Source organism: Myxine glutinosa, chromosome 10 (assembly GCF_964187855.1).
Source record: "Myxine glutinosa chromosome 10, kmMyxGlut1.1, whole genome shotgun sequence".
Lineage (NCBI taxonomy): Eukaryota > Metazoa > Chordata > Myxini > Myxiniformes > Myxinidae > Myxine > Myxine glutinosa.
This window is the reverse complement of record NC_136270.1, coordinates 32270135-32285625: the sequence shown is the minus strand read 5'-3', so window position 1 is coordinate 32285625 and position 15491 is coordinate 32270135. Positions and strand designations below refer to the sequence as shown.

Sequence of the window (15491 nt, the reverse complement as noted above, 5' to 3'; positions counted from 1 at the left end):
GTGTTTTTATTACGTGTTTTATGGCTGTGAGGTGTTTTTAATTCCGTGGTGGTGAGGTGTTTTTATTACGTGTTTTATGGCTGTGAGGTGTTTTTATTACGTGTTTTATGGCTGTGAGGTGTTTTGAATTTTGTGGTGGTGAGGTGTTTTTAATTTCGTGGCTGTGAGGTGTTTTTAATTTTGTGGTGGTGAGGTGTTTTTATTACGTGTTTTATGGCTGTGAGGTGTTTTCAATTTCGTGGCTGTGAGGTGTTTTTAATTTCGTGGCTGTGAGGTGTTTTTATTACGTGTTTTATGGCTGTGAGGTGTTTTTAATTTCGGGGTGGTGAGATGTTTTCAATTTCGTGGCTGTGAGGTGTTTTTAATTTCGTAGTGGTGAGGTGTTTTTATTACGTGTTTTGTGGCTGTGAGGTGTTTTAATTTCGTGGCTGTGAGGTGTTTTTATTATGTGTTTTATGGCTGTGAGGTGTTTTTATTACGTGTTTTATGGCTGTGATGTGTTTTTATTACGTGTTTTATGGCTGTGAGGTGTTTTTATTACGTGTTTTATGGCTGTGAGGTGTTTTTAATTTCGTGGTGGTGAGGTGTTTTTATTACGTGCTTTATGGCTGTGAGGTTTTTTAAATTTCGTGATGGTGAGTTGTTTTTATTACGTGTTTTATGGATGTGAGGTGTTTTTAATTTTGTGGTGGTGAGGTGTTTTCAATTTCGTGGCTGTGAGGTGTTTTTATTACGTGGTGGTGAGGTGTTTTTATTACGTGTTTTATGGTGTGAGGTGCTTTTATTACTTGTTTTATGGCTGTGAGGTGTTTTTATTACGTGTTTTATGGCTGTGAGGTTTTTTAAATTTTGTGGTGGTGAGGTGTTTTTATTACGTGGTGGTGAAGTGTTTTTAATACGTCTTTTATGGCTATGAGGTGTTTTAATATGTGTTTTATGGCTGTGAGGTTTTTAAAATTTCATGGTGGTGAGGTGTTTTCAATTTCGTGGCTGTGAGGTGTTTTTATTATGTGTTTTGTGACTGTGAGGTGTTTTTATGATGTGTTTTATGGCTATGAGGTGTTTTTATTACGTGTTTTATGGCTGTGAGGTGTTTTTATTCCGTGTTTTATGGCTGTGAGGTGTTTTTAATTTCGTGGTGGTGAGGTGTCTTTATTACGTGTTATGGCTGTGAGGTGTTTTTAATTTCGTGGTGGTGAGGTGTTTTCAATTTCGTGGCTGTGAGGTGTTTTTATTACGTGTTTTGTGGCTGTGAGGTGTTTTAATTTCGTGGCTGTGAGGTGTTTTTATTTTGTGTTTTATGGCTGTGAGGTGTTTTTATTACGTGTTTTATGGCTGTGATGTGTTTTTATTACGTGTTTTATGGCTGTGAGGTGTTTTTATTACGTGTTTTATGGCTGTGAGGTGTTTTTAATGTCGTGGTGGTGAGGTGTTTTTATTACGTGTTTTATGGCTGTGAGGTTTTTTAAATTTCGTGATGGTGAGTTGTTTTTATTACGTGTTTTATGGATGTGAGGTGTTTTTAATTTTGTGGTGGTGAGGTGTTTTCAATTTCGTGGCTGTGAGGTGTTTTTATTACGTGGTGGTGAGGTGTTTTTATTACGTGTTTTATGGTGTGAGGTGCTTTTATTAATTGTTTTATGGCTGTGAGGTGTTTTTAATTTCGTGGTGGTGAGGTGTTTTAATACGTGTTTTATGGCTGTGAGGTTTTTAAAATTTCATGGTGGTGAGGTGTTTTCAATTTCGTGGCTGTGAGGTGTTTTTATTATGTGTTTTGTGACTGTGAGGTGTTTTTATGATGTGTTTTATGGCTATGAGGTATTTTTATTACGTGTTTTATGGCTGTGAGGTGTTTTTATTCCGTGTTTTATGGCTGTGAGGTGTTTTTAATTTCGTGGTGGTGAGGTGTCTTTATTACGTGTTATGGCTGTGAGGTGTTTTTAATTTCGTGGTGGTGAGGTGTTTTCAATTTCGTGGCTGTGAGGTGTTTTTATTACGTGGTGGTGAGGTGTTTTTATTACGTGTTTTATGGTGTGAGGTGCTTTTATTACTTGTTTTATGGCTGTGAGGTGTTTTTAATTTCGTGGTGGTGAGGTGTTTTTATTACGTGTTTTATGGCTGTGAGGTTTTTTAAATTTCGTGGTGGTGAGGTGTTGTTATTACGTGGTGGTGAAGTGTTTTTAATACGTGTTTTATGGCTATGAGGTGTTTTAATACGTGTTTTATGGCTGTGAGGTTTTTAAAATTTCATGGTGGTGAGGTGTTTTCAATTTCGTGGCTGTGAGGTGTTTTTATTATGTGTTGTGTGACTGTGAGGTGTTTTTATGATGTGTTTTATGGCTATGAGGTGTTTTTATTACGTGTTTTATGGCTGTGAGGTGTTTTTATTCCGTGTTTTATGGCTGTGAGGTGTTTTTAATTTCGTGGTGGTGAGGTGTCTTTATTACGTGTTATGGCTGTGAGGTGTTTTTAATTTCGTGGTGGTGAGGTGTTTTCAATTTCGTGGCTGTGAGGTGTTTTTATTACGTGTTTTGTGGCTGTGAGGTGTTTTTAATTTCCTGGTGGTGATGTGTTTTCAATTTCGTGGTGGTGAGGTGTTTTTAATTTTGTGGTGGTGAGGTGTTTTTAATTTCGTGGTGGTGAGGTGTTTTCAATTTCGTGGCTGTGAGGTGTTTTTATTATGTGTTTTGTGACTGTGAGGTGTTTTTATGATGTGTTTTATGGCTATGAGGTATTTTTATTACGTGTTTTATGGCTGTGAGGTGTTTTTATTCCGTGTTTTATGGCTGTGAGGTGTTTTTAATTTCGTGGTGGTGAGGTGTCTTTATTACGTGTTATGGCTGTGAGGTGATTTTAATTTCGTGGTGGTGAGGTGTTTTCAATTTCGTGGCTGTGAGGTGTTTTTATTATGTGTTTTGTGACTGTGAGGTGTTTTTATGATGTGTTTTATGGCTATGAGGTGTTTTTATTACGTGTTTTATGGCTGTGAGGTGTTTTTATTCCGTGTTTTATGGCTGTGAGGTGTTTTTAATTTCGTGGTGGTGAGGTGTCTTTATTACGTGTTATGGCTGTGAGGTGTTTTTAATTTCGTGGTGGTGAGGTGTTTTCAATTTCGTGGCTGTGAGGTGTTTTTATTACGTGTTTTGTGGCTGTGAGGTGTTTTTAATTTCCTGGTGGTGAGGTGTTTTCAATTTCGTGGTGGTGAGGTGTTTTTAATTTTGTGGTGGTGAGGTGTTTTTAATTTCGTGGTGGTGAGGTGTTTTTAATTTTATGGCGGTGAGGTGTTTTTATTACGTGATTTATGGCTGTGAGGTGTTTTTATTTTTGTGGTGGTGAGGTGTTTTTAATTTCGTGGTGGTGAGGTGTTTCTATTACGTGTTTTATGGCTGTGAGGTGTTTTCAATTTCGTGGTGGTGAGGTGTTTTTATTACGTGTTTTATGGCTGTGAGGTGTTTTTAATTTCATGGTGGTGAGGTGTTTTCAATTTCGTGGCTGTGAGGTGTTTCTATTACGTGTTTTGTGACTGTGAGGTGTTTTTATTATGTTTTATAGCTATGAGGTGTTTTTATTACGTGTTTTATGGCTGTGAGGTGTTTTTATTACGTGTTTTATGGCTGTGAGGTGTTTTTATTTCGTGTTTTATGGCTGTGAGGTGTTTTTATTGTGTTTTATGGCATGAGGTGTTTTTATTACGTGTTTTATGGCTGTGAGGTGTTTTTATTGCGTGTTTTATGGCTGTGAGGTGTTTTTAATTTTGTGGTGGTGAGGTGTTGTTATTGCGTGTTTTATGGCTGTGAGGTGTTTTTAATTTCGTGGTGGTGAGGTGTTTTTATTTCGTGTTTTATGGCTGTGACGTGATTTTATAACTTTTTTTTATGGCTGTGAGGTGTTTTTATTACGTGTTTTATGGCTGTGAGGTGTTTTTAATTCCGTGGTGGTGAGGTGTTTTTATTACGTGTTTTATGGCTGTGAGGTGTTTTTATTACGTGTTTTATGGCTGTGAGGTGTTTTGAATTTTGTGGTGGTGAGGTGTTTTTAATTTCGTGGCTGTGAGGTGTTTTTAATTTTGTGGTGGTGAGGTGTTTTTATTACGTGTTTTATGGCTGTGAGGTGTTTTCAATTTCGTGGCTGTGAGGTGTTTTTAATTTCGTGGCTGTGAGGTGTTTTTATTACGTGTTTTATGGCTGTGAGGTGTTTTTAATTTCGGGGTGGTGAGATGTTTTCAATTTCGTGGCTGTGAGGTGTTTTTAATTTCGTAGTGGTGAGGTGTTTTTATTACGTGTTTTGTGGCTGTGAGGTGTTTTAATTTCGTGGCTGTGAGGTGTTTTTATTATGTGTTTTATGGCTGTGAGGTGTTTTTATTACGTGTTTTATGGCTGTGATGTGTTTTTATTACGTGTTTTATGGCTGTGAGGTGTTTTTATTACGTGTTTTATGGCTGTGAGGTGTTTTTAATTTCGTGGTGGTGAGGTGTTTTTATTACGTGCTTTATGGCTGTGAGGTTTTTTAAATTTCGTGATGGTGAGTTGTTTTTATTACGTGTTTTATGGATGTGAGGTGTTTTTAATTTTGTGGTGGTGAGGTGTTTTCAATTTCGTGGCTGTGAGGTGTTTTTATTACGTGGTGGTGAGGTGTTTTTATTACGTGTTTTATGGTGTGAGGTGCTTTTATTACTTGTTTTATGGCTGTGAGGTGTTTTTATTACGTGTTTTATGGCTGTGAGGTTTTTAAAATTTTGTGGTGGTGAGGTGTTTTTATTACGTGGTGGTGAAGTGTTTTTAATACGTCTTTTATGGCTATGAGGTGTTTTAATATGTGTTTTATGGCTGTGAGGTTTTTAAAATTTCATGGTGGTGAGGTGTTTTCAATTTCGTGGCTGTGAGGTGTTTTTATTATGTGTTTTGTGACTGTGAGGTGTTTTTATGATGTGTTTTATGGCTATGAGGTGTTTTTATTACGTGTTTTATGGCTGTGAGGTGTTTTTATTCCGTGTTTTATGGCTGTGAGGTGTTTTTAATTTCGTGGTGGTGAGGTGTCTTTATTACGTGTTATGGCTGTGAGGTGTTTTTAATTTCGTGGTGGTGAGGTGTTTTCAATTTCGTGGCTGTGAGGTGTTTTTATTACGTGTTTTGTGGCTGTGAGGTGTTTTAATTTCGTGGCTGTGAGGTGTTTTTATTTTGTGTTTTATGGCTGTGAGGTGTTTTTATTACGTGTTTTATGGCTGTGATGTGTTTTTATTACGTGTTTTATGGCTGTGAGGTGTTTTTATTACGTGTTTTATGGCTGTGAGGTGTTTTTAATGTCGTGGTGGTGAGGTGTTTTTATTACGTGTTTTATGGCTGTGAGGTTTTTTAAATTTCGTGATGGTGAGTTGTTTTTATTACGTGTTTTATGGATGTGAGGTGTTTTTAATTTTGTGGTGGTGAGGTGTTTTCAATTTCGTGGCTGTGAGGTGTTTTTATTACGTGGTGGTGAGGTGTTTTTATTACGTGTTTTATGGTGTGAGGTGCTTTTATTAATTGTTTTATGGCTGTGAGGTGTTTTTAATTTCGTGGTGGTGAGGTGTTTTAATACGTGTTTTATGGCTGTGAGGTTTTTAAAATTTCATGGTGGTGAGGTGTTTTCAATTTCGTGGCTGTGAGGTGTTTTTATTATGTGTTTTGTGACTGTGAGGTGTTTTTATGATGTGTTTTATGGCTATGAGGTATTTTTATTACGTGTTTTATGGCTGTGAGGTGTTTTTATTCCGTGTTTTATGGCTGTGAGGTGTTTTTAATTTCGTGGTGGTGAGGTGTCTTTATTACGTGTTATGGCTGTGAGGTGTTTTTAATTTCGTGGTGGTGAGGTGTTTTCAATTTCGTGGCTGTGAGGTGTTTTTATTACGTGGTGGTGAGGTGTTTTTATTACGTGTTTTATGGTGTGAGGTGCTTTTATTACTTGTTTTATGGCTGTGAGGTGTTTTTAATTTCGTGGTGGTGAGGTGTTTTTATTACGTGTTTTATGGCTGTGAGGTTTTTTAAATTTCGTGGTGGTGAGGTGTTGTTATTACGTGGTGGTGAAGTGTTTTTAATACGTGTTTTATGGCTATGAGGTGTTTTAATACGTGTTTTATGGCTGTGAGGTTTTTAAAATTTCATGGTGGTGAGGTGTTTTCAATTTCGTGGCTGTGAGGTGTTTTTATTATGTGTTGTGTGACTGTGAGGTGTTTTTATGATGTGTTTTATGGCTATGAGGTGTTTTTATTACGTGTTTTATGGCTGTGAGGTGTTTTTATTCCGTGTTTTATGGCTGTGAGGTGTTTTTAATTTCGTGGTGGTGAGGTGTCTTTATTACGTGTTATGGCTGTGAGGTGTTTTTAATTTCGTGGTGGTGAGGTGTTTTCAATTTCGTGGCTGTGAGGTGTTTTTATTACGTGTTTTGTGGCTGTGAGGTGTTTTTAATTTCCTGGTGGTGATGTGTTTTCAATTTCGTGGTGGTGAGGTGTTTTTAATTTTGTGGTGGTGAGGTGTTTTTAATTTCGTGGTGGTGAGGTGTTTTCAATTTCGTGGCTGTGAGGTGTTTTTATTATGTGTTTTGTGACTGTGAGGTGTTTTTATGATGTGTTTTATGGCTATGAGGTATTTTTATTACGTGTTTTATGGCTGTGAGGTGTTTTTATTCCGTGTTTTATGGCTGTGAGGTGTTTTTAATTTCGTGGTGGTGAGGTGTCTTTATTACGTGTTATGGCTGTGAGGTGATTTTAATTTCGTGGTGGTGAGGTGTTTTCAATTTCGTGGCTGTGAGGTGTTTTTATTACGTGGTGGTGAGGTGTTTTTATTACGTGTTTTATGGTGTGAGGTACTTTTATTACTTGTTTTATGGCTGTGAGGTGTTTTTAATTTCGTGGTGGTGAGGTGTTTTTATTACGTGTTTTATGGCTGTGAGGTTTTTGAAATTTCGTGGTGGTGAGGTGTTTTTATTACGTGGTGGTGAAGTGTTTTTAATACGTGTTTTATGGCTATGAGGTGTTTTAATACGTGTTTTATGGCTGTGAGGTTTTTAAAATTTCATGGTGGTGAGGTGTTTTCAATTTCGTGGCTGTGAGGTGTTTTTATTATGTGTTGTGTGACTGTGAGGTGTTTTTATAATGTGTTTTATGGCTATGAGGTGTTTTTATTACGTGTTTTATGGCTGTGAGGTGTTTTTATTCCGTGTTTTATGGCTGTGAGGTGTTTTTAATTTCGTGGTGGTGAGGTGTCTTTATTACGTGTTATGGCTGTGAGGTGTTTTTAATTTCGTGGTGGTGAGGTGTTTTCAATTTCGTGGCTGTGAGGTGTTTTTATTACGTGTTTTGTGGCTGTGAGGTGTTTTTAATTTCCTGGTGGTGATGTGTTTTCAATTTCGTGGTGGTGAGGTGTTTTTAATTTTGTGGTGGTGAGGTGTTTTTAATTTCGTGGTGGTGAGGTGTTTTTAATTTTGTGGTGGTGAGGTGTTTTTATTACGTGATTTATGGCTGTGAGGTGTTTTTAATTTTGTGGTGGTGAGGTGTTTTTAATTTCGTGGTGGTGAGGTGTTTTTATTACGTGTTTTATGGCTGTGAGATGTTTTCAATTTCGTGGTGGTGAGGTGTTTTTATTACGTGTTTTATGGCTGTGAGGTGTTTTTAATTTCATGGTGGTGAGGTGTTTTCAATTTCGTGGCTGTGAGGTGTTTTTATTACGTGTTTTGTGGCTGTGAGGTGTTTTTAATTTCGTGGTGGTGAGGTGTTTTTATTACGTGTTTTATGGCTGTGAGGTGTTTTTAATTTCGGGGTGGTGAGATGTTTTCAATTTCGTGGCTGTGAGGTGTTTTTAATTTCGTAGTGGTGAGGTGTTTTTATTACGTGTTTTGTGGCTGTGAGGTGTTTTAATTTCGTGGCTGTGAGGTGTTTTTATTATGTGTTTTATGGCTGTGAGGTGTTTTTATTACGTGTTTTATGGCTGTGATGTGTTTTTATTACGTGTTTTATGGCTGTGAGGTGTTTTTATTACGTGTTTTATGGCTGTGAGGTGTTTTTAATGTCGTGGTGGTGAGGTGTTTTTATTACGTGTTTTATGGCTGTGAGGTTTTTTTAATTTCGTGATGGTGAGTTGTTTTTATTACGTGTTTTATGGATGTGAGGTGTTTTTAATTTTGTGGTGGTGAGGTGTTTTCAATTTCGTGGCTGTGAGGTGTTTTTATTACGTGGTGGTGAGGTGTTTTTATTACGTGTTTTATGGTGTGAGGTGCTTTTATTACTTGTTTTATGGCTGTGAGGTGTTTTTAATTTCGTGGTGGTGAGGTGTTTTAATACGTGTTTTATGGCTGTGAGGTTTTTAAAATTTCATGGTGGTGAGGTGTTTTCAATTTCGTGGCTGTGAGGTGTTTTTATTATGTGTTTTGTGACTGTGAGGTGTTTTTATGATGTGTTTTATGGCTATGAGGTATTTTTATTACGTGTTTTATGGCTGTGAGGTGTTTTTATTCCGTGTTTTATGGCTGTGAGGTGTTTTTAATTTCGTGGTGGTGAGGTGTCTTTATTACGTGTTATGGCTGTGAGGTGTTTTTAATTTCGTGGTGGTGAGGTGTTTTCAATTTCGTGGCTGTGAGGTGTATTTATTACGTGGTGGTGAGGTGTTTTTATTACGTGTTTTATGGTGTGAGGTGCTTTTATTACTTGTTTTATGGCTGTGAGGTGTTTTTAATTTCGTGGTGGTGAGGTGTTTTTATTACGTGTTTTATGGCTGTGAGGTTTTTTAAATTTCGTGGTGGTGAGGTGTTTTTATTACGTGGTGGTGAAGTGTTTTGAATACGTGTTTTATGGCTATGAGGTGTTTTAATACGTGTTTTATGGCTGTGAGGTTTTTAAAATTTCATGGTGGTGAGGTGTTTTCAATTTCGTGGCTGTGAGGTGTTTTTATTATGTGTTGTGTGACTGTGAGGTGTTTTTATGATGTGTTTTATGGCTATGAGGTGTTTTTATTACGTGTTTTATGGCTGTGAGGTGTTTTTATTCCGTGTTTTATGGCTGTGAGGTGTTTTTAATTTCGTGGTGGTGAGGTGTCTTTATTACGTGTTATGGCTGTGAGGTGTTTTTAATTTCGTGGTGGTGAGGTGTTTTCAATTTCGTGGCTGTGAGGTGTTTTTATTACGTGTTTTGTGGCTGTGAGGTGTTTTTAATTTCCTGGTGGTGAGGTGTTTTTAATTTTGTGGTGGTGAGGTGTTTTTAATTTCGTGGTGGTGAGGTGTTTTCAATTTCGTGGCTGTGAGGTGTTTTTATTATGTGTTTTGTGACTGTGAGGTGTTTTTATGATGTGTTTTATGGCTATGAGGTATTTTATTACGTGTTTTATGGCTGTGAGGTGTTTTTATTCCGTGTTTTATGGCTGTGAGGTGTTTTTAATTTCGTGGTGGTGAGGTGTCTTTATTACGTGTTATGGCTGTGAGGTGTTTTTAATTTCGTGGTGGTGAGGTGTTTTCAATTTCGTGGCTGTGAGGTGTTTTTATTACGTGGTGGTGAGGTGTTTTTATTACGTGTTTTATGGTGTGAGGTGCTTTTATTACTTGTTTTATGGCTGTGAGGTGTTTTTAATTTCGTGGTGGTGAGGTGTTTTTATTACGTGTTTTATGGCTGTGAGGTTTTTTAAATTTCGTGGTGGTGAGGTGTTTTTATTACGTGGTTGTGAAGTGTTTTTAATACGTGTTTTATGGCTATGAGGTGTTTTAATACGTGTTTTATGGCTGTGAGGTTTTTAAAATTTCATGGTGGTGAGGTGTTTTCAATTTCGTGGCTGTGAGGTGTTTATGTGTTGTGTGACTGTGAGGTGTTTTTATGATGTGTTTTATGGCTATGAGGTGTTTTTATTACGTGTTTTATGGCTGTGAGGTGTTTTTATTACGTGTTTTATGGCTGTGAGGTGTTTTCAATTTCGTGGTGGTGAGGTGTTTTTATTACGTGTTATGGCTGTGAGGTGTTTTTAATTTCATGGTGGTGAGGTGTTTTCAATTTCGTGGCTGTGAGGTGTTTCTATTACGTGTTTTGTGGCTGTGAGGTGTTTTTATTATGTGTTTTATAGCTATGAGGTGTTTTTATTACGTGTTTTATGGCTGTGAGGTGTTTTTCTTAAGTGTTTTATGGCTGTGAGGTGTTTTTATTTCGTGTTTTATGGCTGTGAGGTGTTTTTATTGTGTTTTATGGCATGAGGTGTTTTTATTACGTGTTTTATGGCTGTGAGGTGTTTTTATTGCGTGTTTTATGGCTGTAAGGTGTTTTTAATTTTGTGGTGGTGAGGTGTTGTTATTGCGTGTTTTATGGCTGTGAGGTGTTTTTAATTTCGTGGTGGTGAGGTGTTTTTATTACGTGTTTTATGGCTGTGACGTGATTTTATAACTTTTTTTATGGCTGTGAGGTGTTTTTATTACGTGTTTTATGGCTGTGAGGTGTTTTTAATTCCGTGGTGGTGAGGTGTTTTTATTACGTGTTTTATGGCTGTGAGGTGTTTTTATTACGTGTTTTATGGCTGTGAGGTGTTTTTAATTTTATGGTGGTGAGGTGTTTTTAATTTCGTGGCTGTGAGGTGTTTTTAATTTTGTGGTTGTGAGGTGTTTTTATTACGTGTTTTATGGCTGTGAGGTGTTTTTAATTTCGTGGCTGTGAGGTGTTTTTAATTTCGTGGCTGTGAGGTGTTTTTATTACGTGTTTTATGGCTGTGAGGTGTTTTTAATTTCGGGGTGGTGAGATGTTTTCAATTTCGTGGCTGTGAGGTGTTTTTAATTTCGTAGTGGTGAGGTGTTTTTATTACGTGTTTTGTGGCTGTGAGGTGTTTTAATTTCGTGGCTGTGAGGTGTTTTTATTATGTGTTTTATGGCTGTGAGGTGTTTTTATTACGTGTTTTATGGCTGTGATGTGTTTTTATTACGTGTTTTATGGCTGTGAGGTGTTTTTATTACGTGTTTTATGGCTGTGAGGTGTTTTTAATTTCGTGGTGGTGAGGTGTTTTTATTATGTGTTTTATGGCTGTGAGGTTTTTAAAATTTTGTGATGGTGAGTTGTTTTTATTACGTGTTTTATGGATGTGAGGTGTTTTTAATTTTGTGGTGGTGAGGTGTTTTCAATTTCGTGGCTGTGAGGTGTTTTTATTACGTGGTGGTGAGGTGTTTTTATTACGTGTTTTATGGTGTGAGGTGCTTTTATTACTTGTTTTATGGCTGTGAGGTGTTTTTAATTTCGTGGTGGTGAGGTGTTTTTATTACGTGTTTTATGGCTGTGAGGTTTTTTATATTTCGTGGTGGTGAGGTGTTTTTATTACGTGGTGGTGAAGTGTTTTTAATACGTGTTTTATGGCTATGAGGTGTTTTAATACGTGTTTTATGGCTGTGAGGTTTTTAAAATTTCATGGTGGTGAGGTGTTTTCAATTTCGTGGCTGTGAGGTGTTTTTATTATGTGTTTTGTGACTGTGAGGTGTTTTTATGATGTGTTTTATGGCTATGAGGTGTTTTTATTACGTGTTTTATGGCTGTGAGGTGTTTTTATTCCGTGTTTTATGGCTGTGAGGTGTTTTTAATTTCGTGGTGGTGAGGTGTCTTTATTACGTGTTATGGCTGTGAGGTGTTTTTAATTTCGTGGTGGTGAGGTGTTTTCAATTTCGTGGCTGTGAGGTGTTTTTATTACGTGTTTTGTGGCTGTGAGGTGTTTTTAATTTCCTGGTGGTGAGGTGTTTTCAATTTCGTGGTGGTGAGGTGTTTTTAATTTTGTGGTGGTGAGGTGTTTTTAATTTCGTGGTGGTGAGGTGTTTTTAATTTTGTGGCGGTGAGGTGTTTTTATTACGTGATTTATGGCTGTGAGGTGTTTTAATTTTGTGGTGGTGAGGTGTTTTTAATTTCGTGGTGGTGAGGTGTTTTTATTACGTGTTTTATGGCTGTGAGGTGTTTTCAATTTCGTGGTGGTGAGGTGTTTTTATTACGTGTTTTATGGCTGTGAGGTGTTTTTAATTTCATGGTGGTGAGGTGTTTTCAATTTCGTGGCTGTGAGGTGTTTCTATTACGTGTTTTGTGACTGTGAGGTGTTTTTATTATGTGTTTTATAGCTATGAGGTGTTTTTATTACGTGTTTTATGGCTGTGAGGTGTTTTTCTTAAGTGTTTTATGGCTGTGAGGTGTTTTTATTTCGTGTTTTATGGCTGTGAGGTGTTTTTATTGTGTTTTATGGCATGAGGTGTTTTTATTACGTGTTTTATGGCTGTGAGGTGTTTTTATTGCGTGTTTTATGGCTGTAAGGTGTTTTTAATTTTGTGGTGGTGAGGTGTTGTTATTGCGTGTTTTATGGCTGTGAGGTGTTTTTAATTTCGTGGTGGTGAGGTGTTTTTATTACGTGTTTTATGGCTGTGACGTGATTTTATAACTTTTTTTATGGCTGTGAGGTGTTTTTATTACGTGTTTTATGGCTGTGAGGTGTTTTTAATTCCGTGGTGGTGAGGTGTTTTTATTACGTGTTTAATGGCTGTGAGGTGTTTTTATTACGTGTTTTATGGCTGTGAGGTGTTTTTAATTTTATGGTGGTGAGGTGTTTTTAATTTCGTGGCTGTGAGGTGTTTTTAATTTTGTGGTGGTGAGGTGTTTTTATTACGTGTTTTATGGCTGTGAGGTGTTTTTAATTTCGTGGCTGTGAGGTGTTTTTAATTTCGTGGCTGTGAGGTGTTTTTATTACGTGTTTTATGGCTGTGAGGTGTTTTTAATTTCGGGGTGGTGAGATGTTTTCAATTTCGTGGCTGTGAGGTGTTTTTAATTTCGTAGTGGTGAGGTGTTTTTATTATGTGTTTTGTGGCTGTGAGGTGTTTTAATTTCGTGGCTGTGAGGTGTTTTTATTATGTGTTTTATGGCTGTGAGGTGTTTTTATTACGTGTTTTATGGCTGTGATGTGTTTTTATTACGTGTTTTATGGCTGTGAGGTGTTTTTATTACGTGTTTTATGGCTGTGAGGTGTTTTTAATTTCGTGGTGGTGAGGTGTTTTTATTACGTGTTTTATGGCTGTGAGGTTTTTTAAATTTCGTGATGGTGAGTTGTTTTTATTACGTGTTTTATGGATGTGAGGTGTTTTTAATTTTGTGGTGGTGAGGTGTTTTCAATTTCGTGGCTGTGAGGTGTTTTTATTACGTGGTGGTGAGGTGTTTTTATTACGTGTTTTATGGTGTGAGGTGCTTTTATTACTTGTTTTATGGCTGTGAGGTGTTTTTAATTTCGTGGTGGTGAGGTGTTTTTATTATGTGTTTTATGGCTGTGAGGTTTTTTATATTTCGTGGTGGTGAGGTGTTTTTATTACGTGGTGGTGAAGTGTTTTTAATACGTGTTTTATGGCTATGAGGTGTTTTAATACGTGTTTTATGGCTGTGAGGTTTTTAAAATTTCATGGTGGTGAGGTGTTTTCAATTTCGTGGCTGTGAGGTGTTTTTATTATGTGTTTTGTGACTGTGAGGTGTTTTTATGATGTGTTTTATGGCTATGAGGTGTTTTTATTACGTGTTTTATGGCTGTGAGGTGTTTTTATTCCGTGTTTTATGGCTGTGAGGTGTTTTTAATTTCGTGGTGGTGAGGTGTCTTTATTACGTGTTATGGCTGTGAGGTGTTTTTAATTTCGTGGTGGTGAGGTGTTTTCAATTTCGTGGCTGTGTGGTGTTTTTATTACGTGTTTTGTGGCTGTGAGGTGTTTTTAATTTCCTGGTGGTGAAGTGTTTTCAATTTCGTGGTGGTGAGGTGTTTTTAATTTTGTGGTGGTGAGGTGTTTTTAATTTCGTGGTGGTGAGGTGTTTTTAATTTTGTGGTGGTGAGGTGTTTTTATTACGTGATTTATGGCTGTGAGGTGTTTTTAATTTTGTGGTGGTGAGGTGTTTTTAATTTCGTGGTGGTGAGGTGTTTTTATTACGTGTTTTATGGCTGTGAGGTGTTTTCAATTTCGTGGTGGTGAGGTGTTTTTATTACGTGTTTTATGGCTGTGAGGTGTTTTTAATTTCATGGTGGTGAGGTGTTTTCAATTTCGTGGCTGTGAGGTGTTTCTATTACGTGTTTTGTGACTGTGAGGGGTTTTTATTATGTGTTTTATAGCTATGAGGTGTTTTTATTACGTGTTTTATGGCTGTGAGGTGTTTTTATTACGTGTTTTATGGCTGTGAGGTGTTTTTATTTCGTGTTTTATGGCTGTGAGGTGTTTTTATTGTGTTTTATGGCATGAGGTGTTTTTATTACGTGTTTTATGGCTGTGAGGTGTTTTTATTGCGTGTTTTATGGCTGTGAGGTGTTTTTAATTTTGTGGTGGTGAGGTGTTGTTATTGCGTGTTTTATGGCTGTGAGGTGTTTTTAATTTCGTGGTGGTGAGGTGTTTTCATTACGTGTTTTATGGCTGTGACGTGATTTTATAACTTTTTTTTATGGCTGTGAGGTGTTTTTATTACGTGTTTTATGGCTGTGAGGTGTTTTTAATTCCGTGGTGGTGAGGTGTTTTTATTACGTGTTTTATGGCTGTGAGGTGTTTTTATTACGTGTTTTATGGCTGTGAGGTGTTTTGAATTTTGTGGTGGTGAGGTGTTTTTAATTTCGTGGCTGTGAGGTGTTTTTAATTTTGTGGTGGTGAGGTGTTTTTATTACATGTTTTATGGCTGTGAGGTGTTTTTAATTTCGTGGCTGTGAGGTGTTTTTAATTTCGTGGCTGTGAGGTGTTTTTATTACGTGTTTTATGGCTGTGAGGTGTTTTTAATTTCGGGGTGGTGAGATGTTTTCAATTTCGTGGCTGTGAGGTGTTTTTAATTTCGTAGTGGTGAGGTGTTTTTATTCCGTGTTTTGTGGCTGTGAGGTGTTTTAATACGTGTTTTATGGCTGTGAGGTTTTAAAAATTTCATGGTGGTGAGGTGTTTTCAATTTCGTGGCTGTGAGGTGTTTTTATTATGTGTTTTGTGACTGAGGTGTTTTTATGATGTGTTTTATGGCTATGAGGTGTTTTTATTACGTGTTTTATGGCTTTGAGGTGTTTTTATTCCGTGTTTTATGGCTGTGAGGTGTTTTTAATTTCGTGGTGGTGAGGTGTCTTTATTACGTGTTATGGCTGTGAGGTGTTTTTAATTTCGTGGTGGTGAGGTGTTTTCAATTTCGTGGCTGTGAGGTGTTTTTATTACGTGTTTTGTGGCTGTGAGGTGTTTTTAATTTCCTGGTGGTGATGTGTTTTCAATTTCGTGGTGGTGAGGTGTTTTTAATTTTGTGGTGGTGAGGTGTTTTTAATTTCGTGGTGGTGAGGTGTTTTTAATTTTGTGGTGGTGAGGTGTTTTTATTTCGTGATTTATGGCTGTGAGGTGTTTTTAATTTCGGGGTGGTGAGATGTTTTCAATTTCGTGGCTGTGAGGTGTTTTTAATTTCGTAGTGGTGAGGTGTTTTTATTACGTGTTTTGTGGCTGTGAGGTGTTTTAATTTCGTGGCTGTGAGGTGTTTTTATTACGTGTTTTATGGCTG

The 15491-nt window shown here is 37.1% G+C and overlaps 1 protein-coding gene across 2 annotated transcripts in view; it reads right to left on the bottom strand.

Moving 5' to 3' along the window:
* Positions 1-15491, bottom strand: part of LOC137434428 (potassium/sodium hyperpolarization-activated cyclic nucleotide-gated channel 4-like) — a 317160-nt gene that overhangs the window by 194775 nt on the left and 106894 nt on the right. The gene's annotated exons all lie outside the window — the stretch shown is intronic.